General features: G+C 39.2%; 1 protein-coding gene across 9 annotated transcripts in view; it reads left to right on the top strand.

Moving 5' to 3' along the window:
• Positions 1-21,913, top strand: part of ZNF280D (zinc finger protein 280D) — a 293,959-nt gene that overhangs the window by 158,513 nt on the left and 113,533 nt on the right. For 2 of the 9 annotated variants that reach the window (XM_072808740.1, XM_072808756.1), the window contains exon 1: positions 11,529-11,687. The exons of 2 other annotated variants lie outside the window; for them this stretch is intronic. The gene's annotated coding sequence lies outside the window, so the exon portion shown is untranslated. Of the gene's footprint in view, positions 1-11,528; positions 11,688-21,913 lie in introns of those variants that run through there. 5 more of the 9 variants (XM_072808745.1, XM_072808747.1, XM_072808742.1 and 2 more) reach the window with 5 other exon arrangements.

Here is a 21,913-nt window from a genome sequence, read left to right as displayed (position 1 = left end):
TAGAAATGGAGACAGGACATATACATGGCTCTGAATTCTGTTTCTTGACATGGCCATTTTGATGCAGCTGTTACAAACTCATCAAAATGGTCAAGATTATGACAAAATATAAACTCACTTTTGTTGTTTACACCTCATTCCTTATACTCACTTGATCTCTAAGCCTCATCACATCCTGGATTTTTGCTCCGAAGGAAGATGTAATCGTATGAGACTTAGGAATGAGTTGAGAAAAATGATTTTGTATATTTTATCAAAATAAAAAAAATGCTTAAGTTTCTATTTTAATCTGAGCCATAATACTACCTAGTCAGAATGATCACATGAAAATTTTACATACTCAGGAAACTATTAATATTACAAATACCAAATTCATTTCACAAAGTCTCAGCTATAAGTTAGGTAGTGAGACACTACCAAATATGCTCAAATTTGAAAACCAGGATTTGTTTAATATTTAAAAATGAAACTAGTAGAATCTATACATAATGGAAGTAACCAACTACCTACAGAAGTAGTAGAAGTTTGTGTGTAAGTCAGTAACTAAGGAGTTATGGGAAGAAAATTGAAATGAAATTCATTGAACAAATTTATTATGAACTGGACCTGTGTTTTTATGTCATTGAAGAGCACCCCAAATTCCAAGTTAAATCAAAAAGAAATAGTCTCAGTAAAATTAAAAAGTATGTTGTATTACTATGCAATAATTCAATCCAGCTTAATCTAATACATTTTACCAATTTTGACTGGAGAGAAATCATTTCAACCCTCAACAAGGTTACAGTTTAGTAGAGAGCAATAGACAATAATTATAGGGTGACTTTTGCTATAGCTGTTAATACTAATTACATAACATATTAGTCAGCTATAAATGCAATGTTACATAAGAAGGAGGTAGTCACTTAGAATAGGAGAAAATATTTGCAAATCATATGTCTGATAAGGGGTCAATATCCAAAATATATAAAGAACTCATACAATTCAATAGCAAAAATCCAATCTAATTAAAAAATGGCATATGATCCGAATAGATATTTTTCCAAAGAAGACATACAGATGGCCAATGTGTATATGAAAACATGTTACTAATCATCAGGGAAATGCAAACCAAAACCACAATGAGATATCACATCACATCTTTTAGAGTGGCTATTATAAAAACAAAACAAAACAGGTGTTGGTGAAAATGTAGATAAAAGGAACCTCTGTGCATTATTGCTAGGAATGCAAATTGATGCAGCTACGGTGGAAAATAGTTTGGAGATATCTCAAAAAAATTAAAAATAGAACTTCATATGACCCAGCAATTCCATTTCTGGGTGTCTAGCCAAAGAAAACAAAAACACTACCTTGAAAAGACACATGCACCCCCATGTTCATTGCATTATTATTTACAAGAGGTAAGGTATGGAAGAAATCTAAGTGTACATTGTCAGATGAATGGATAAAGAAAATGTGATGTATATGTATGTGTGTATGTGTATATATAATAACATTCCTATATACATGTGTATAGTGGAATGTTATTCACCATAAAAAAGAATGAAATTTTGTCATTTGTGACAATATGGATAGACCTCGAGGTCAATGTGCTGAGTGAAATAAGTCACACAGAGAAAGACAAATACTGTATGATATCACTGATATGTGAAATCTAAACAAACAAGCAAAGAATCAAACTCATAGATATACAGAACAGATTGGTGGTTGCCAGAGACAGAGATTGTGGGTTGAGCTAAATGGGTGAAGGGAGTTAAAAGGTACAAACTTTCAGTTATAACATAAATAAGTCATGGAATTATAATGTACAGCATGGTGACTATAATTAACAATACTATGTCATTATTTGAAAGTTGCTAAGAGAGTGAATTTTATTATTTTTTTTAAAGATTTTATTTATTTATTCAGGAGAGATGCACACAGAGAGGCAGAGACAGGCAGAGGGAGAAGGAGGCTCCATGCAGGGATTCCGATGGGGGACTCGATCCCAGAACTCCAGGATCATACCCTGAGCTGAAGGCAGACGTTCAACCACTGAGCCACCCAGGTTTCCCAAGAGAGTTAATTTTAAAAGTTCTCATCAAAAGAAAAAAAATTTTGTAATGATGTATGGAAACAGATTAACTACAGTTACTGTGATCATTTTGCAATGTATACAAGTATTGAATCATTATGTTGTACACTGGAAACTAATATAATGTTATATCATTTATATCTCAATTTAAAAAAATAAAAATTCAAAACGAAAAAAAGAATGCTGTGACTTAAAATAGTAATCTTACTCTCTTGCTTATAGTCTGTGGGATGGCTAGCTGAGACTCCATGCTTCAGGTTCTCAGCTCAATGATGACAAAAGGGTTCAGGGAGGCTCCTTGTGCCCCTTATCTTTGGACCACTGGCTACTTGAGGTATGTGGTCTGTCCATGTATTTCACTATGTGGCCCAGGCTGAATAATCACCAGCCACCTGGGACATGCTCTTCTCATCACTGGAGCACAGGAGGGAAAGCTCAAGCACATGAACGTATTTTAAGCCCCTGTTTAAATTGTAAATGCTGACATCTCATTGGCAAGCAAAACATGATCAAGCCCAACATCAATAGAGCAGGAAAGTATACCTGGCATATACCGGAGGAAATATTTGCCGAGCAATAATTCAAACTTACACTTATGAAGTGCAATAGGAGAGAGCAGGGAGGATATTATATAAATCAAAATTCTTGGTTTTAAGCCATAAAAAAAGACTGGCTTATTTAAACATTAAAGGAGTTTATTAAGGAGCTATTCATTAGTATATAATCTCTTAGAAGCCTTAAAAATCAGTCTCAGAGACCACGCAGCCAAGAACAACTTTCAAAATCACACAAAACTAGGCTGGAGAAAACATTGTTGTTATTGCCAGTAGCACAGACACTCCAGCTCAAGCTGCCCACACCTCTGTTGCTACAACTACTGGCACTACTGCCTCTAGAAACTGGCTTTAGGTGCCTTCTCTCTTGCTCTACATTGTTAGAGTTCACTTGAAAACCTGTGATTTTTCATGCCATTAGCTTCTGATTCATAATCTGGGGTAGTCATGTCTGACAGATCCTAGATCATGTGCACATTCCCTAACTACAGGTGAAGTGGGGAAGAAAGTAGCTGGCATCTTCAATTTCTATTGAGGTGGAAGCCTCTGCCCCATAAGAATGGGGGAATATCTCAAACATGGTTAGGGGCTCACATGTTTTGTGGCAAAAGAAAGAATGAGAAATTTTTTAGTATAAGCTGGAAGAGATATCAGGAAGGGCTTCCCAGAATAGGTAAGATTTAAGTTGAATCTTAAAGAATCAATAGCAGTAAGAAAGTTGAAGAAGAGTAACATGAATGAGGAAAACATGGTACATTTGAAGATCAGCAAGTGGTTCAGCATGGCTCAACTACCATGTAGGTCGATGGATATGTATGAAGTGGCAGTGGGAAAGTGCATCACAAGGTTAGGTTGGTGAGAGAAATCAGGGCTTGATCATGAAAAGCCTTGTATGTCACGTTATTTGGTCAGGTGGTAGTGCAGGAAATACAAACATCTTTAGGGTGACGCCTGGGAGGCTCAGTGGTTGAGCATCTGCCTTCAGCTCAGGTCGTGCTCCTGGTCTGGGGATTGAATCCTGCATCACACTCCCTGCAAGGAACCTGCTTCTCCCTCTGTTTATGTCTGTGTCTCTCATGAATAAATAAATAAGAATCTTAAAAAAAAAAGAAACATTTTTAGGTATTTCCGAGAGAAAGGTATTACACGGGGAACTACAATATTAGCAAAAGAGCTAGAGGAATAGAAATTGGAGGCTGCTGTGATTTCCTAGCTGAAGTCCAGCTGCTGCCACTGTCATTGATGTTGTCTCACTTGCCTCTCACATCCATGAAGGTGGTGAATAGATACTAATACTAGTGCTCAGCTGCGGCAGTTGCCTCTAACAATCACGTCAGAACCCCATTGTTTGCCAGTAGTAGCTAAAAAGATAGCTTCTACCTCATTTTTATCTTTTGGATTTAGTGCAAGTGCATCACATTGACAGAACCCAATATATCTAGCACTCTAGTGGCAAGGCTGTTTGGGGAATATAGTTGGTTTTTGCTCTTTTGTTTTATTTAGCTTCCTATCATCTCCCATTAGGAGCAGAGTGGAATGGAGATTGAAGTAGCCAATCCATAGTATCTAGCACACCATGTTAAGGATCATGAGTTTTGTCTTAAGGACTATGTAAAAAATGGATATATTTCTAGAGCAGGACTGTTACATACTTACATTTGCTTTTTATAAGGGAGCTTTATGATGTTGGAAGGAATTAATTGCAAGAGTGTACAATAGAAGATTTTCTCATTCAAGTGAGATACAGTAGAGAAATTAGAAATCAAAAGTAGGGTAAGGGTTGGAAAGATGTGAAGAAGGTAAAACTTTCAGAAGTTGGTACAGGGTTGATGGGTTATGATGGGCAGTAGAGAAAGAGAAGCTTAGGGTTACTCTTAGGTTTCAGGGTTGGACAATTGGAGAGCTGGCAATATGGCTGAACAAAATGAAATTGAGAAAAAGAGGAGGAGCATAAGGGATTAAGTGTTAGGAATGTTGAGTTTTTAGGTCCTGTGGAATGTCCAAAATGGATTTATCAAGTATGTGATGAGGCATATGGCTCTGCTGCTTTGGAGAGGGGTGTGCTGTGAAGATATAAATTCAGAAATCATGAAAATAGAGATTAAAGTCAATGTCATAGGAAAATTCAATAACAATGTATTGGATAACTAACACTGGTACTCAAAAAAAATAACCCCCAAATCGCAGACTTAACATACTAGTTTATTTCTCACTCACCTTACAGTCTAGTGAACATTGATGTGTTTGTTGGGGGAGGTGATTCTGTTCCATCAATCATTCAGCAACCCCAGGTTACTTCTACCTCATATTTCCACTGTTTTCTAGGGCTTCAAGTACTCTGGTAGAGCCTCTGCATGTGAGCAACTGAAGAACAAAAAGGTCTGGGAAGAACATTAAGAGGATTTAGAAGTTGGGCTAGAAGTGATGTGAGCATACAGCTTCTCAAACTATCTGTAGCAAAGGACCCCTTTTATAAACTTTCCAATCTGTTGCAGACTATTACTTTTCAAAAAGACAATAAAGATGTTGTGAGAATGTCAAATTTCTATGAAAGTTTCTAAATATTTTCCTTTGCTTTATTTACCTTGTTATGGACCAGCAGCAAACAAATCATGGAACAATACTGGTCTCTGAACCACACTTCAGTAACATTGGTGTAAATTGCTTCTGATGGCAATCCACTGGCCTAAGCTAGTTAACATGCTATATGTGAATGTAAAAGGGATGGGGAATGTTCAGAGGAGGAAATTAGGTGATTATTTCTGTCTTAATCCAACCTTCTAGTCCCAAATGTCCATTTTTCTTTTCCGCCTTCATACTAAGGGGGATAACCCAAAGCCCATCAAGTCATTGCATCTAGTTTTAAGTCCCAGATGGTACACAGATTTCTTCATCAGATTTGGATGTGACCTTTCTTGGTCTGGTGACTTATGAACTAAAAAGAAACAATCCACTCCTCCCTCCAGATTTACACCCAATATAGGATGGTAGAAGTGAAAGAAGATAAGTGCAAAAGACACTCATGTTAGGAAAGGAGCAGAATGTGAGACACAGCAGTTACAGTTTCATAGCAATTCCCAAATCCTGCTTACAAGACATTTTGAAGGCCCTTTAAATCAGGGGTGAAGCACTTTCCTTGGTTAGGTGTTAAACCTCTAATTCTTCTTTTGGTGAGATACTCTCTATATTATGGGTTTCCAGAGGAGCAACCAACGAGTGTTAAATAGATACAGATCCCTATCTTCATTTCTATATATGTTTCTATATCTCTATCTAGATGGAGAATCAAAAGCCAGTGGCATATTCAATACAAATCTGAAGGCAGAGAATGAGAGGAGCTGATGGTGTAAGTCCTGGTCTGAGTCTAAAGGCCCAAGAACCATGAGTGCTGATATCTGAGGGCAGGAGACGGTGGACATCCTAGCTCAATCAGAGAGAGTGAATTCACTCTCCCTCTACCTTTTTTGTTCCCTCAACAGGTTGTATGGCATCTGTCCACACTGATAAATGTAATTTTCTTTACTCAGTCTACTGGTTCAAATGCTACTCTCTTTTGGAAACAGTCTCATAGGCACATCCAGAAATAATGTTTCACCACCTCTTCGGGCATCCCTTAGCCCAGTCAAGTCAACACATCAAGTTAGCCAGGATACTCTCTTTCTCCATTTCCTCTGGCTCTACCCTTTGGGAAGTTTTCCTTGTTTTTAATCTTCCATGGCCATATCTGAATGAGATTTTGCTTTCCTTGGAGACTGTAGAGATTTCATATTTGGAGAGGTTATGGGCCAACTGAAGATGGTTTTACAGCTTTAACAGTTAAAAATTATTTTAGATTAGGTGCATGGTTACTGTAGGCTTCTGATCCATTAAAAATTATTTTAGATTAGGTGCATGGTTACTGTAGGCTTCTAATCCATTTGTTTCCAGTTGGCTCAATATGACATTAAGAATACTTAAAGTTCTTTCTGAGACTGTTTAAGATTGAATTCCTCAGAAGCAGATTCTAAGAAAAGGATTTGTCAACAATGAACATTGTACGAGAGTGGGGAAAGCAGGACAAGGGATAAGAGAAAGCCAAGTGTATCACTCAGGATCCAGTTAGAAGATGGGAGCATACTAGTTATTTTAACAAAGGAAATTTAAAAATAAAGAATTGATAATGGCAAAAAGATAACACTACATATATGGAGGTGGCAACTACAGGAAGTAGTTACCACCTCTAGGGCTGAGGGAACAAAGAGGTTTGAATCACTAACAGTGTCTTAGTTTGAGCCGCTATAACAAAAATACTGTAGACGGGGTGGCTTAAACAACACACTTTTCTTTCCCACAGTCTGGAGGCTGGGAAATCCAAGGTCAAGTTGTGGCAGATTCAGTGCCTGGTGAGAACCTGCTTCCTGGCTTCTGATAGGAACCTTCTTGCTGTAGCCTGAGAGAGGGGTGGTGGGGGTGGAGGTTCAGGGAGGGAGAGGAAGGGAGAGAGAGAATGAAAGAATGAGAGAGAGAGAGAGAGCTCTTAAGATTACTTCTCCAAGGCCCTGTCTCTAGATACCATCACAGTGGGGATAAGGGTTTCAACATGAATTGGGGAGGGGGGGCACACATATGTACAGTCCATAGCAAACAGAAGCTTGGAGGAATGGCCCCTTGGAGCTGAAACTCAGACCTCTGAGAAGGGCACTGCTCTGGTGCTGGAGTCTGTGCTTGGAACAGAGGTACCATAGAGCTGGAACCTAGACCACTGAGGACAGGTGAGGATGGCTGTGGTGATATCTCTGTGGGGATACAATGAGACTAGTTTGGCAAGTGTTGGGAAAACCGTAGAGCAGATTCAGTCTTTGCTGTGGGAATGAATTGTCACTGCTGGGACTGATAAAAGGCTGCTGGATTTATAAAGACAGAAACATAAAGCAAAGTAAACAGGAAGGAACAAGGCCCTTCTTCCTCCTTCAGACTTGTGGTCTCCCTCTAGGGTCCTCTATTAGCAGAATGTAACAGGGAACAGCTGGCAAAGCAGAATCACAGCCCCCAGCATCACAAACATGAGTTAAGAAAGGTGGCTTTGGAGCGGGCATAATAGTTTCACATGCACACAAGCGAGGGTATGTTAGAAAAAAACCCTGCAAAAGATAGCTTCAGCCTGGTGGTTCAGGGGAATTCTGGAGTGTAAGTCATGCCTCAAAGTAGTTCTCACCCAAGACAAGGAGGTTAGGGCTTCATGCTAGTCATGCTAGGTTAGGTTAGCATGTGTTAATTAACCTGATTGTGGTAGTCATTTCACAATGGATAAATCAAATCATCGTGTACACTTTATATACAATTTTGTCAGTTATACCTCAATAAAGCTCCTTCTTTGAGGCTATCTGAAGCAATAGATACTATCTGAAACATGTGTAATCTGATCTTTTCCTAAGGGCTGAGTCATTCTGTTTAAATCCTACTAAGGCTTCCTTGCTCAAAGCCTTTTAAAATATAGCTTTCTCTTTGGAATCTAGAAGTATTGTTTTCAAACTCCAAAGCTACTCAAATGCTGGATTCTATTTTCTTTCATTTTTTTGGTAAACTGATTAATTTTGTTTCATGCTAATCTCTTTCTGGTAATATTTTGCAAATCACATAAAAAATCACCAACATCTATTATTAATTTTGTTTTCTGAACTCTTGCCTTAGAGCTAGAAAATATGTATTTGTACTGATCTACCTCCTAAGGTATTGTAGGCAACAGTCTAGCCATTGCCTAATATGAATCTTTGGTTATCCAGCCTACTGCATGGTTCCTTAAGTCCCACCTGACTGCTATGCCAAACTAATGCCACATATTTTGGATTTTTTGTTACAGTAGGCTACTATTTCTATTATTAATCAGGGTTAGTGTTTTAGTAACAACCCTCAATTCTCAGTCATAACCCAGTAACATATGATGTTGCTCGAATTAGTACAATAAGGGTCAGATGTGCACCATGCAATTAAGACCTACAGTCTTTCCATCTAATGTTACTGCCATCCCCTAGCTCCTCAGAATTTTCTGTATCTGGGTGACTGATATGTGAAAAACAAAAGGGAACTATAAATCACTGGAGGTTTTAAGGGTCGGGCTTAGATTGGGAAATCATTGCCTCTACAATGCACTGGCCAGAAACAGTTACATGGCCTGATATAGACGTAAAGGAACTAGGAAATGTGGGTTTCCTGGGTATGCAAGAGGAAAGTAAAGTATTTATCATTGTCTCCACCAGTTAGGATGCTTTCACTTGCCAGTAACAGAAAACCTAACTCAAATTGACTTTGTTAGGGAGGAAAACTTTTCTCTCCCTTTTTAGATTTACTTTTTGGGGGCTTGCCTATTAAACTGACAAAAGGACAGGTTAGCAAAAGACAGATTTTAATCACGTACTAGGTACGGGGGGGGTGGGGGGTGGTTCACAAAGAAATGTGACTCAAAGGAGTGGACAGAATTTGGGGCTTATATACCATTTTAATAGATGAAGGGGAGGGGAGAGGGCACTTAATGAGAACAAATGACTTCTTGGAAGTGAGGTGGGGGAAAGAGTGCACTTATGGGAAAACAAATGACGTTTAGGAAAGATAAGTAGGCCTTTAGGAGAATAGATGGGAGATATGATAGTTTCATGACAATGGCTCTTTAGGTGTGGTGACAATTCTCATTGTCTCTCGTGGTAGGAACCAATCTTCCCTGGTTGCTCCCTGGGAGATTTATGACAATTGAGTTCTTTGGGGAGGCTCTGCTTTTAGGCAGATAAGAAATTTCAGAAACTCAAATGCTTTCAGCTAAAAATAATTTTTATGTCACAGAGGCTTATTCTGGACCTCTTCAGCTTAAATAGAAAAAAGAATTTATTTGCTCATATAACAGAGAAGTCTAGAGGTAGCACAGGATTCAGACTGGGTTTGATTTGGAGGCTTACGATGCTCTCAGAGGTTGACTTCCTTTCCCCATGATTAATTCACCCAGCCCTTCTTCCTCCATTTGTTAGCTTTATTATCATTTGGCTCTCCTTAGTAGAAAAAAAAAGTTGTAGCTCTTCTGGTATTTACATTTTAATAGCAATGCCATATCATCCAGAGAAAAAAGTAACTTCTCTTTCCTACCAGCAAACAAAAATCCTAGGTTTCACTCTGATTGGTTTCTGAAATAAAAACTGTTCAAAGAGAGGTAAAAGTGATTCTAATAGTTTCAGGCTGGCTGGACCACTCTTGGAATTAGGGGTGGGTAGTGGTTATGCCATCTAAATTACATAGGTGAAGACAATGGAGCTTTGAAAATGAAGGTGGGCAATCATCTATATCCATTACAGCCAGGGAAGAGTGTGGAGCATGACCTGACTTAAGGAGAGTGAGTACTGTGAGGATACTTAAAGAGTAGGTACAGAAGGGTAAGGGGCAGAAAATTGGCAAATCAGAGGAAGAGAAACTATTAAAAAAGTGATAGGAAGAGTGTGGACAGGCAGTCAAGAGAACCAAGAGAATCATGTTCTGTTAGCCAAGGGAGGAGTTTTAAGGATGGAGTAATAAAAAAAATTCAACTAAATTACTTCATGAGTGTTGATTTCATACTTAGTGGATATCCTTTATAATTTGGCTTCTCCATGTAAATGTTTCCTTTGAGTGAAAATGTGTCAACCAGAGTTTTGTGGTCTTCAGGGCAGATGTACTTCTCATGAAAGAAAGAAAAAAAGGAATAAATGTGAATTTTGGTTTGTACATCAGTCTCTAGTAAGTCTGGTTGGCGTGAATCATACCCTCCATGTAAATAAGCTCTAGGGTCTAACAACAGTAAATTTCTGTCTCTACAAATGGGACCAAACTGGGAACACTGAGTGAAACCTTCAGTTCATTTTCATACCGTGACATGCTTTGCGAGCCATTAGAACTCTCTTTTAACTATAATGGCTTAAGAATAGGCCACAAGTTTTGAATTATTAGCTTTCCAGTTTGTTGTTTTGATTACTCTCTTTTCCTGTAAAGCTTCCTTTAAGGGCCAGCCAGAAAGAGAGAACTGGATTAGACTATCCCTGGCACAGATGGGGGGAAGAGCAGGTCATGGTCACCTGCAGCCATTCCAGGTCTAGGGATAGTTAACTGTCCTTGGCTAGGATGGATCTGGGGGTGGGAATCAATAAGGAAGTGACTAATGCTCAACACCCCAGAAGAGCGAGGGGAGCAGTCTGGATGAGAGAGAAGAAACTAATTCAAACAGAAGAACGAGTACAATGCAGCGATGGGTTTGTGCAGTGGTGGCTGTGTGTTTTAAGGATCTCGGGGAGCGAGACTGATCTTGTGAGGAGAGCTGGGAGAGGAAACTTCCTCACGGATCAGAATACAAGGTGTAGCATTCATGCAAGCAGCATCTCACTAAGTGTTCTTGTAAATGCATTTATTTTAGCTTTTTTTTTTTTAAGTTCTTACAGGGATCCATAGTGGCAGAGTTAGGAATTCAAGGAGACACCAGCGAAATCGCACGTCTGAAACAAAATTAAAAAAAGAAAAGAAAAAAAAGGAACAAAATTAGCCAGCTGTGAAAAGAACCCGACTCTCCTGCTCCCCTGGGTTACGTCTGCGCCCCTCAGGCACAGGGCCTCTCGGGGCGGCCCTCCTGCTAGCCCTTCCTCGCCAAGCCCGCGGAGCGCTAGCCGCTGCACCCAGGGAGGCCCCGGAACTCACGTTCCCACGCTGTCGGCTGCGGTGCAGCCCCGACTGCCACATCCCTAGCCGGGTCCCGGCCCTCGCCGCCGGCCGGCGCGTGGCGGGGAGCCGCGGCCTTCGAGGGCAGCGCCGCGACGCACATGCCCGCGCCCGCCTCCCGCGTCGGCGAGAAGAAAGGGAGCCCGGACGCGCGGAGGCTGACCCGGAGCCTACCCATGAGGCAGCGCGGCGGATCCACGAGAGCGCCCCCCCCCCCCCCTTCCCACAGCTCAGCTGCTGCTCCGCAATGGGAGCCGCCGCCGTCGCCGCTGTGTAGTTTTCCGTGCTCCTCCTTTTCCTCCTCCTCTTTCTCCTCCTCCTCAGGGCCCCAGTCAGGCCGATCCGCTCCGCTCACGGTAAGCGCCCCCCGCCCCCGCCCGCCCCGCGCTGCAGCAGGAGAGGCCCTCCCGCGCGGCCTGCGCCGCCTCACTCCGGGGGCGCTGGGCCGGGGGTGTCGAGGCCGGCGCGGTTTGCCGAGAGCGTCCAGGGCGCGGGGGAGGGGACCGGCTGCGCGGCGGCGGCGGCGGCGGCGGCCGGACCGCCATCTTGCGCCGGCCCCGGCGGGGGAGGGATCCCGGCGCGACGCGGCAGACGGCTCGGGGCGCAGGCCGGAGCCGCGCCGGCCCCGCCGCCTCTGCCTCCGTCGCCTCCTCCGCCTCCTCCACCTCGCCTCCCAGGGCCTGCGCGCCTGTTGGCCCAGCCTGCGCTCGGCTCTTCTCTCTGGATTCGGCTCCCTTTGGTCGGCCGTACATTTTGTGCCGATGTTTGGCGGGGACCCATGCTTCCCCCACAGCAACGCTCCCCGGAGTCTCTTCGTGGTAGACCGAGGCCGAAGGGGGTGCCGAACCCTCAGGCATCCGGGGCCCTCGGGCCCCTGACCCCGTGCCCAGGTGCCCAGTCATCCGTCCCACGCTCACACCCTCATGCTTGTCAAAGGGACCCCCCCCCCCCCGCTCTGTCCCGTTATTGTCTCCAGAAGGGCCCTGAGGAGAGACGTGCAGTCGGATACACAGTTTACTGACCGAGCTTTTCGGGGTTTCACTTAGACGGAAAGAATGAGCTCACTGCGAGGTTTTTATCCGGCTCTAGAGATGGAAGGAGTTCTCCCAACTTAGCTCAAGTTTGAAGGCTTCTAAGGAGAAATCGGCTAGAGAGGAGCAACGTCAAAGTGAACCCGCTTCTGCACGCACACGGGAAGACCTCGGTCCAGAGGGTTCTCTTTGTTAGCCAAGAGTCGCTTTTTTGAAAATTCGTGAACCTAGACTTCATTGCTTTCAGATTTGGACGGGGTCCTAAGAATTGGACGTCTACGAGCGCCATTAGACCTAACACTGAAACCTAGGAGGAGAGTTTTTAAAGTACAAAAGCCACCTCTTAGCATTTGTGAGAAGTCCTGCCTTGGGGGATGAGTGACAACTCAGGCTGTCTAACGGGAAACTTGCTGTGCCTTTGAAGGCACTGTTGTGCTTAGAGGATTGTTAGGGCTGTGTGCTCTTGACATCTTAAAGCATCAGTACAGATCCCGTTAGGTCTGTATCTTGCATTTGTATCTGACGTTGACACGCCCTATTTCTACCTCAAGACCCCTTTTGCATTGGTCTATGTTTATGGGACTGTTCTCGAAGATGAGGAAAGAGAGCCTCAGGGAGACGTCTTTAATGAGGTCATGGCTAGGAAGTGATAGAACCATTTCTACGACCTTAGGTTCTCTTGATTCCTTATTCAGTGCCCAGTTCACTACATTATGTTTCGTTTTGTGTGTGTGTGTGTGTGTGTGTGTGAATAAGGTGAGTGAAGAGAAGCAAGGAGCCTCACCTCACAAAAATGAAGGAATACTGTTGAACTCCTTTTATATTTTTGTTTTTAAGAGTTTACCTCTTAGCTTTTCGGCTTTTTATTACTGAAGTTTTCATGTTATTTTTCATCCAAACATATTAAAAAGTTAAATAATAGCCCAGTTGGACCTTCATTTGTACCACCTACTTTTAAAAGTGTTGCCGTTTTGCGACATTTCCTTTATCTGCCTATCTGCATTCTTTTTGGTGAGCATTTATTTTCAGAGCACGTTGCAGATATCATGACAATTCACACCTAAGTCCTGTTGATATATCTATATGGATGTCATAAGAATAAGGCCAATTTTCTGTATAAGCACAACGCTGTAATCATACTTGAAGAATCTCTGCTATCTAATATAGATATGTAGTATGTATTCACATTTTCCCCATTGTCCAGAAAATGTCCTATTTAGTCCTTTGTCTTGGAACCAGTATCCAATCATGCATTAATTACATTTGTTTACATTTCTTTTAATTTAGTGTAGTTCTTTCTCTCACACTCTCTCTTTTTTTTGGATGACATTGCCCTTTTTGAAGAGACCATACTACCAGTTGTCTTGTAGAATAACCCACATTCTGTATCTTACTGACAGTTTCCTCTTCATTAGGTTCAAATTATACCTCTCTCCCCTATATTTTCTGTAAACCTGTAGATCTGAAGGCTTGTGTAGATCAGGCTTAATATTTTTGGCAAGAATACTTAAGTCATGCAGTGTACTTCACATTATACAACATCAGAAGGCACGTAAGGGAGGGTTATCCATTATCTTATTAGTGATCCTAAATTTGATCTCTCCAATAAAATGGTGACAGACTATCTTTTCAGACTAAGCATTTTCTTTTGCAATTAGCAAGTAATCTAGGGGGTGATGTTTTGTCATTAGTACTGATATGAATTTACCTGCAGTAATCTGATAATGAAATAATTGGGAGTGGTCTTCTAGAAATGGATGTTTGAGGGTGAAGGAAAGGAGCAATTTTGGAGGATAGGACCAATTTATCTAGTTTAGGGAACTTGAAATTGCTGCTGCCCATTGGCATCAGAATCCAGAGGGGTTAGGAGAAAGGAGGCTCAGAAAGTAGATGTCAAGAGATTTTGCCCTCCTTTATTTAAAAGTTTGGGGCACTTGTAGCATTAGGGAGCTGTGATTAATAGAGTTCTGAGGTAGTTAAATGTTGGAGAATTATAAATTTCAGCATTCCCACTTCAGCCCATTTGTACCAGGTAGGTTATCTAGTCCAGCCCTGCTTTAGTCCAGTGTTTTACTACTCAGAATTGGCTTTATCAGTAGGGGACAGGAAGGCAAAGGAAAGGAATAAATAATTTTTATACACTCCTCTCCCATACTTGCTTTATTTATTCAAGAGAACATTTAGAACCATACCACGATTTTTTTTTTCCTGTACAAATTCAGCAGAGGATGTATCTGAATGGAATAACAATTCTAGTGAGTAGAATGTAAACTATAGTTTTAACTGATAGGAAATTGGAGATTGTTGACAAGATGTTTTGTTCCATTTCGAAACTAACTTTTGAAAGGGGGAGATATATTTATTTATGACATGTTCATTAATTAAATATGTAATTCTGAATAGTTTATCTTTTCCTGCTTCTGAGGACTCATAAGATTTGAGTTTTCAGTCAGCTTATTTTAAAGATAAAAATAATGATTTACTTGGTAGTTTGTATCAAATGTGTGTTTGAAGTTTTTATTCATTTCTACAAAGCAATTTTTAAAAAATATTTATTAATTAATTAGAGACAGAGAGAGAAAGAAAGAGAGGCAGAGACACAGGCAGAGGGAGAAGCAGGCTCCATGCAGGGAGCCTGACGTGGAACTCAATCCCAGGTCTCCAGGATCAGGCCCTGGGCTGAAGGCGGCGCTAAACCGCTGAGCCACCCGGGCTGCCCATCTACAAAGCAATTTTCTTTAAGGACTCTTAACTATCATTATACCAGGAAAAATAGTGCAATTCACCATCTAGATTGAAAAGAACTATTTCTTTTTTTTTTTTTCATTTTAAATTATTTTAATAATTTCCATTATGTAATTTATAGAATAAATGGATAATACAACTCAGTAGAGCTTCCGATTAGAATTTAAACATAATCTCTTTGTATGTATTTTGAAACATGAAAAACAAATATATATCATTCCTCTACTTACATACCACCCCTACAATGAATATGCATACTTTTAAAAGTTTTTATATGTACACAAAGAACATCTTCCTTTATTCTTCCCACTTTGAAGATCTGTGTAAAAAACTGATGTGGTTGAAGGGTTAGGTAAAATTCTCTTCCTAGTTCCTGCAAGTTCTTTTCCTAGTTGCATGAGGAATATTCTTCTTGGTAATTGAAGTTTTTCCTAGACACTGAAAGAATTCTCTGCATTATTAATTATTGATCATCATTTTCAAGTCATTTCAAGTATAGGTTCTGACCCTGTTAGTGTATCTACCTGTTCTGTGGTCTTTTTATAATACAGCTCTCTTCATGTTAATTTATGCAAGGTTTTTAAAAAAATATTTCTTTTTTGAGAGAGAGTGTGCACAAGAAGGGGGAGGGATAGAGGAGAGAATCATCAAGCAGACTCCCTGCTGAACATGGGGCTTGCTCCCAGGACCCTGATCTCATGACTTGAGCTGAAATCGAGAGCTGGTTGCTCAACCAACAGAGCCACCCAGGCGCCCCTGCAAGGGTTTTTGAATTCATTTACACTTGAGAATGCATTGAGCTGAGAAGAAAAACTAGTTTTTCTTAGGACAATAAGAATCATTAAATATGTATGTAAGTCCAGATTATGTGCAATTAACTTTTCTTGCTTCCCATTTGTGAAAATCCATAGAAGTTCAACCCTGTTCTTCCTGATTTTGTCAAATCAAGAAAATTTCTTGCTGGATAATACTAAGCCAGTTCTATACTTATAACAATTTTGTCACAAGTTATATTTCTGACAGAAATTTTAAATTCATTTGTCCATTCTTGTAATTTTTGTATTACTCTTGATTCTGTTCTCATCCCTTTTCTGAAGTTCTATGTAGATCTATGTCTTTAAAGCTTAGGATGTTTCACTACCCCATGTTGCCAGCTTTGAAAGTATATGTACCTGAAATGGGCAACATTTTCTGAATGTGACTACTCATCAGCTGTCATACCTGAATGTGGAATGTGTCCATCTTGTCAATAATGATTTGAGATTTAAAATACTTATGATAAGTTCTAGCTTATCATTCCAGGGTGGGGTTTTTTTGTTTGGTTGGGTATTTTTTTTCATGTGCATCATTAAATGCAGTATTTGAAGAATTTTTTTAAACTTTTGATGGTTCTTAAATTTTATTGAAGGGAGGATGGCCATCTTCTTTGCTTCATAATTGCAAGATATTTTCAGTTCTAAGATTTGCAGATACCAGTTAGCATGACCAATCCAATGAATTTAAAAATTTTACACATCATCTATTTCCTTCCAGTCACCATTATATACATCTGCATTCAACATTTGTCCACTTATGAACTGTATCAAGTTAATCTCCGAAGATTCAGTCTGAGATGCCCCGAATTTCATCAATAGAGTCTAAAGTGCTTGCTGTCTATCTTTGCATTCATTTTTAAGTTCATCTAATAATTGTGAAATGTGACCTCTGCCAGTTTTCTTTTGTTCCATATTGGACAGAAAATAAAAGTTCTGAGTTCTTAATTACATTCAGTGAAAACTAAAGACAGATGAAGATCAGGATATGCTGCGCTAACATATGCCACTTTGACCTAAGGATTATTTGGAGTGTACAGCAATCAACAGAATTAACAGAAACAAAAACTGTTTTCTCCTGTTATCTGCCTAGAAGCTGGTCATATATATTCCTTTAAAAAATTTTTATTCATTCATGAGAGACACAGAAGCAGAGACACAGAGGGACAGGCTCCATGCAGGGAGCCTGATGTGGGACTTGATCCCAGGTCTCCAGGATCATGCCCTGAGCTGAAGGCGGCGATAAACCGCAGAGACACCTGGACTGGTCATAAATATTCCTTTGTGAGGATGTTTTCCCCCTGGTAGTAGGAAAAGAAGAGTGGTTCTTACTACTTGAGATGGAAAGTTAATACCAAGATGAGTTTGCATAAACAGACCTACTGAAAATAACCTTTTATCTTCCATTAGTTCTCCCATGTATTTCCCAGTTACTTCTTCATGATTTATTGTCTTTCAAAGCCCTAATCCCCTTTCCTTTGTTAAAATGGTATATAAGACTTTGAGTTTAACCACTTCTTTGAGCTTTACTGCTTTTCTGTGAATTCCCGTGATGTAAATATTAAAAAAAAATTATGTGCTTTTCTTTCTGTTAATCTGTTTTCTGTTAGTTTAATCCACAGGTCCCCAGGTACTGCAACATAAAAGGGTAGAAGTAAAGTTTTCCCTCCTCGATGCAGACTACAAAATGATGTCTTCAATCTTATATATCTTTTTGAAAATTGATGCAATATTTTGTGCAAAACAAGAAAACTGAAAGATAAGAAAAGTGAAATTTAATGCATAGTGATGACTTCATTGTCACATCCTTCTAGACAATTAAATCATTATGTTTTCTTGTTTTTTTTTGTAAACATGGTTGGGAATATTTGTTTAGCAACAGTGAAATAATACCTAGAATGATGGAAGTAGTAAAATATTTCAAGATGTAGGAAAAGTAAAATCACTAAGATCATATAATGTATCTTAGATTTATAAAAAATCTATAGGCTCACATAGTAATTGTAAAATACAATGAGATTTATTCTGTTTAAAAGTAATAAAATGTTGTTTGAAGATTTCTAGGAAACAAAAGCCATAAAATGTCAATCTTTACAGCTAGAACTACTCAAGAAAGAAAAAACTAAAATTGTTTCTGTGGATTCTGATAGTATTCACTGAAGGTTAATGGTTAATTTGATCCATTAGATATATACAGAGCCCCACCCCTTTCTAACACACATAGTAAACCTGTCTGCCTCTCCATCTCCTACCATGATAGTTTTTTCAGCTGTTTCCACTCCATCTCTGATGAATACAAATAGTACTTAGAAAGTTATTCCTTGAGGTTTCTGTTCCAAAATATTTTTGTTGTTACCATTTTTTCTTCCCTTCCCAACTTTACCTTCAGAGCTCCTCTGAGGTAAAAAATGATCAAGTGAAACTCTGTATGATCAGGGTGTACTATTTAGGCTTTTTGGTGGACTGGATTAAACTAAAATATATATATTTTAAAGATCTTATTTATTCATAGAGACAGAGAGAGAGAGGTAGAGACACAGGCAGAGGGAGAAGCAGGCTCTATGCAGGGAGCCCGATGTGGGACTCGATCCTTGGTCTCCAGGATCACGCCCTGGGCTGAAGGCGGCACTAAACTGCTGAGCCACCTGGGCTGCCCTAATATATTTTTTATTTCAATTATTTTTCATTGCAAACATTTCTGCTTTTCTGGTTAGTACATTATGATGAGCATAGTGTGATTTTTTTGGAATGGTACATTTTTGCATCTTTGTGTTTTTAAACTGCTTTATACACTGCTTAATGTTTTTTTCTTAAGAGTTGTGTTCATCACTGAATACTCTCTGTTTAAAATTATTATTTTAGATTGGCATATACAAAATTTTTGACCAGCCAGGATAGTAATTTAGCTCTCCTTTTTAAACGGTGGCTTTGACTTGATTTATGTAGTATAGCAGTTCTCTGAGTGTGGTCTTGGGGCCTTGAGGTGCTTTCAAGAGTTCTACAAGATCCTCCCTTAACTACCTACCTTTCTTGTGAGGCTAGATTTTCCTTATTTCAGCAGAAATATGTAGTGCAACAGATTAAATATAGAAACAGGTAAGAGAATACAGCTCTTTATTAAGACACTTATTCATGGGTTTTTCAGAAATGTAAAACAGTGCCCACCTCTCTAAATATTTTGTTTTAGAAAATGTCTTTCACACAAATATTAATAGTTAATGGATTTATTATAGTCATTTTTAAGTAAATTAATCTATCTTAAATTCCTTAGGGTGGGGTTTGTCTACTTCTAAGATTTCATCCTTAGAAGTTAATCAAACACATATTTTCTTTTTTCCTTTCTTTTTTTTTTGCTAGCTTTGGGATTTCTTCAGTATGACAACTGCTTGAATGACTTTCATTTGATGGGTATTAACCAAAGCAAAGATCATTAGTCTATGAAATAATTTGCTTCTTGTTTCTAGGCTTTACCCCTGTGTGTTCCTTGTCTTGTGGGTAATTGTTACCTTTGGCAAGTCTGAGAAGCAAAACCTGAAGGGTTTGGGAGGGTTGTGAGTGTTTTATATGTAAGTAATCCTGTCTCCTGCTTTGTTCACTCATTTTGCTTTTCCCGTTCAGTGTTTAAGACTGACTTTACACAGGATTTCTGTTTGCTGACAGAAAGACCCTAATAAACAGAATGGCTTTATTAGTCTTATGGGTAAAAATAAATAATAGACTCTTAACTTTATTGAATAGAGAAAAAGTAAATAAGAAAATCGACCGTACTTTTTTGACAGTACATTATTAGTATTTGTGTTTGAGAAGTTAAACACAAGAGATATCTTTCTAATCTTTTGTTGTAGACTATAAAATATATTCATAGATCATATTTCATCCTTAAGATAAATGCTTCTTTGAGATGGATTGTATTATCATCATCTGTCCTTTACAGATGAGGGAATTGTGTTTCAGAAAGTTCATTTCATTCATTGTAATACTTATTGGGTACCAGATGCTGTATATTAATTTTGTAGGGTATAGTGCCTTGGTCTTCCTTCATTCTATCCTCAGCTTTGTAATCTCAGAATTGTGTGTTCTTTTCTTGGGTTAGGTAGCATAGGAGTAGCATTGCAGCCTGGTAGCACCAACCACTGGTGGAAGTGCCAGTTCCTAGAACATTTGGTTGATTCTGTACCTCATTGCATTCTGGAAGCTTTTAAGACAAGGATTTCCAGCTCTGCATGGATTGATGGAGAGTTACTGAGTTTGGAATTGATATGTGACACAATGAAAACACTATTTTAGGACATGTTAATTTGGCGGTTCTGTGTTAAATGCATGAAGTCAGATCTGGATGCTGTGAGGCTGAGTATAAAGTGAATTTTACAAAGTAAATCTTACTATGGGTGTGAGGTTTTAAGGGCCTGAACAAGTACAGAGTGAATGGAAATGGATAGTTGTAGGAAATATTTTGAAGGAAGACTAGGACTAGGGAACTGATTAGGTATGCTAAGTAAAACAGGGAAACATTGAAAAGAACTTACAAGGTGGGACACCTGGGGGCTTATTTGGTTAAGCATCTGACTATTGATCTCAGCTGAGAACTTGATGTTGGTGTTGTGAGTTCAAGCCCAGAGTTGAACTCTGTGCTGGATGTGGATCCTACTTTAAAAAAATTTTTAAGGTCTTAAAATCAGAAGGATGGCAGTTTCATTGGTGGAAAAAGAGAAGTGCAAAAGTAGAACGAATTTTTATAAATTGAGGTAAGGTTAACATAACATTTAAGTTCACCATTTAAGTTATTTTAAAGTGTACAATTCAGTGGCATTTAGTATACTTACAGTGTTAAACAGCATCAACACTAATCTTGGAATAGTACTTTTACCTTCTCCAAAGAAAACCCATTGCCCATTAAGCAGTCTCTGACCATTCTTCCCACCCCACAGTCCTTAGCAACCACGGATATACTTTCTGTCTCTGTGGATTTGCCTATTCTGGACATTTGATATTAATGAAATCATACAATGTGATACTACTTCTTTCACTTAGTGTAATGTTCTCAAAGTTCACCCATTTAGCATGTATCAGTACTTCATTTTTTATTGCTGAATAATATTCCATTGCATGGAAACATTTTGTTTATTCATTTATCAGTTCATGAACCTTTGGTTTGCTTTCACTTATTAGCCATTATGAATAATGCTCTAGAGCTGATTTTTGTGGAGAGGTCATTTTCAGTTTTTGAAGTAATGAATTTGACATGAGTTTAAATATCCAGATAGCAGTTTTCAGCAGTTAAGAGATGATAGGCTGGAACTTAGCTGAGGAGTCAGAGTTGGAGGTTAACATTTGATGATTGTATATGCTATTGAGCATCTGGAAATTAATAAATCTGTCATTTGGGGAACAATTTGTGTAGGGCTGAGAACTAAATTCTACGAAAAACCTGATTTTACACTATTTAAGGAACAAGAGAATATGGAGAATCTATCAACAGTAGAAGATGGGTAGAGAACCAGTCTATTGTATAAAAATTTTTTGAGGAAGATGTTTCAAGAAATTGGGTTAAAACAGATGTGAGATAAGGAAAATGTAAATGAAGAAAGGGTATTGATTTAGCAATGGGGAGGTTATTGGGATCTTCAGATGGATACCTTCAGCAGAATACTGTGCAGTAGAAAATGTAGTAGCTGTACTGCTGTGCTCAGCTTAGTTTTGACTGACAGAATGGGTGGTGCTAACTAGAGCAAATGGATGCAGGCTGGATAGGGTCTGCAGATTGATTTAGATTGATTTGTAGATGTAAGCAGTCTACTGAAGCTTAGGCCTTTTACTTATATTAAAAAATTTTGTGTTATCAAACATGTTAAAATTTTAAAAAGTTGGTTTATCATGATTTGAGATATTGCTCTGAATTAGTATCAATGAAGTAGATTGGGAGTTGACATCAAACAGGTTTATTAAAATGCAATTTATATTGTTTAATTAAAATTATCAACTATTTTTCTTCAG

This window comes from Canis lupus, chromosome 32, assembly GCF_048164855.1.
Source record: "Canis lupus baileyi chromosome 32, mCanLup2.hap1, whole genome shotgun sequence".
NCBI classification, from domain to species: domain Eukaryota; kingdom Metazoa; phylum Chordata; class Mammalia; order Carnivora; family Canidae; genus Canis; species Canis lupus.
This window is presented reverse-complemented; position numbering and strand designations above follow the sequence as displayed.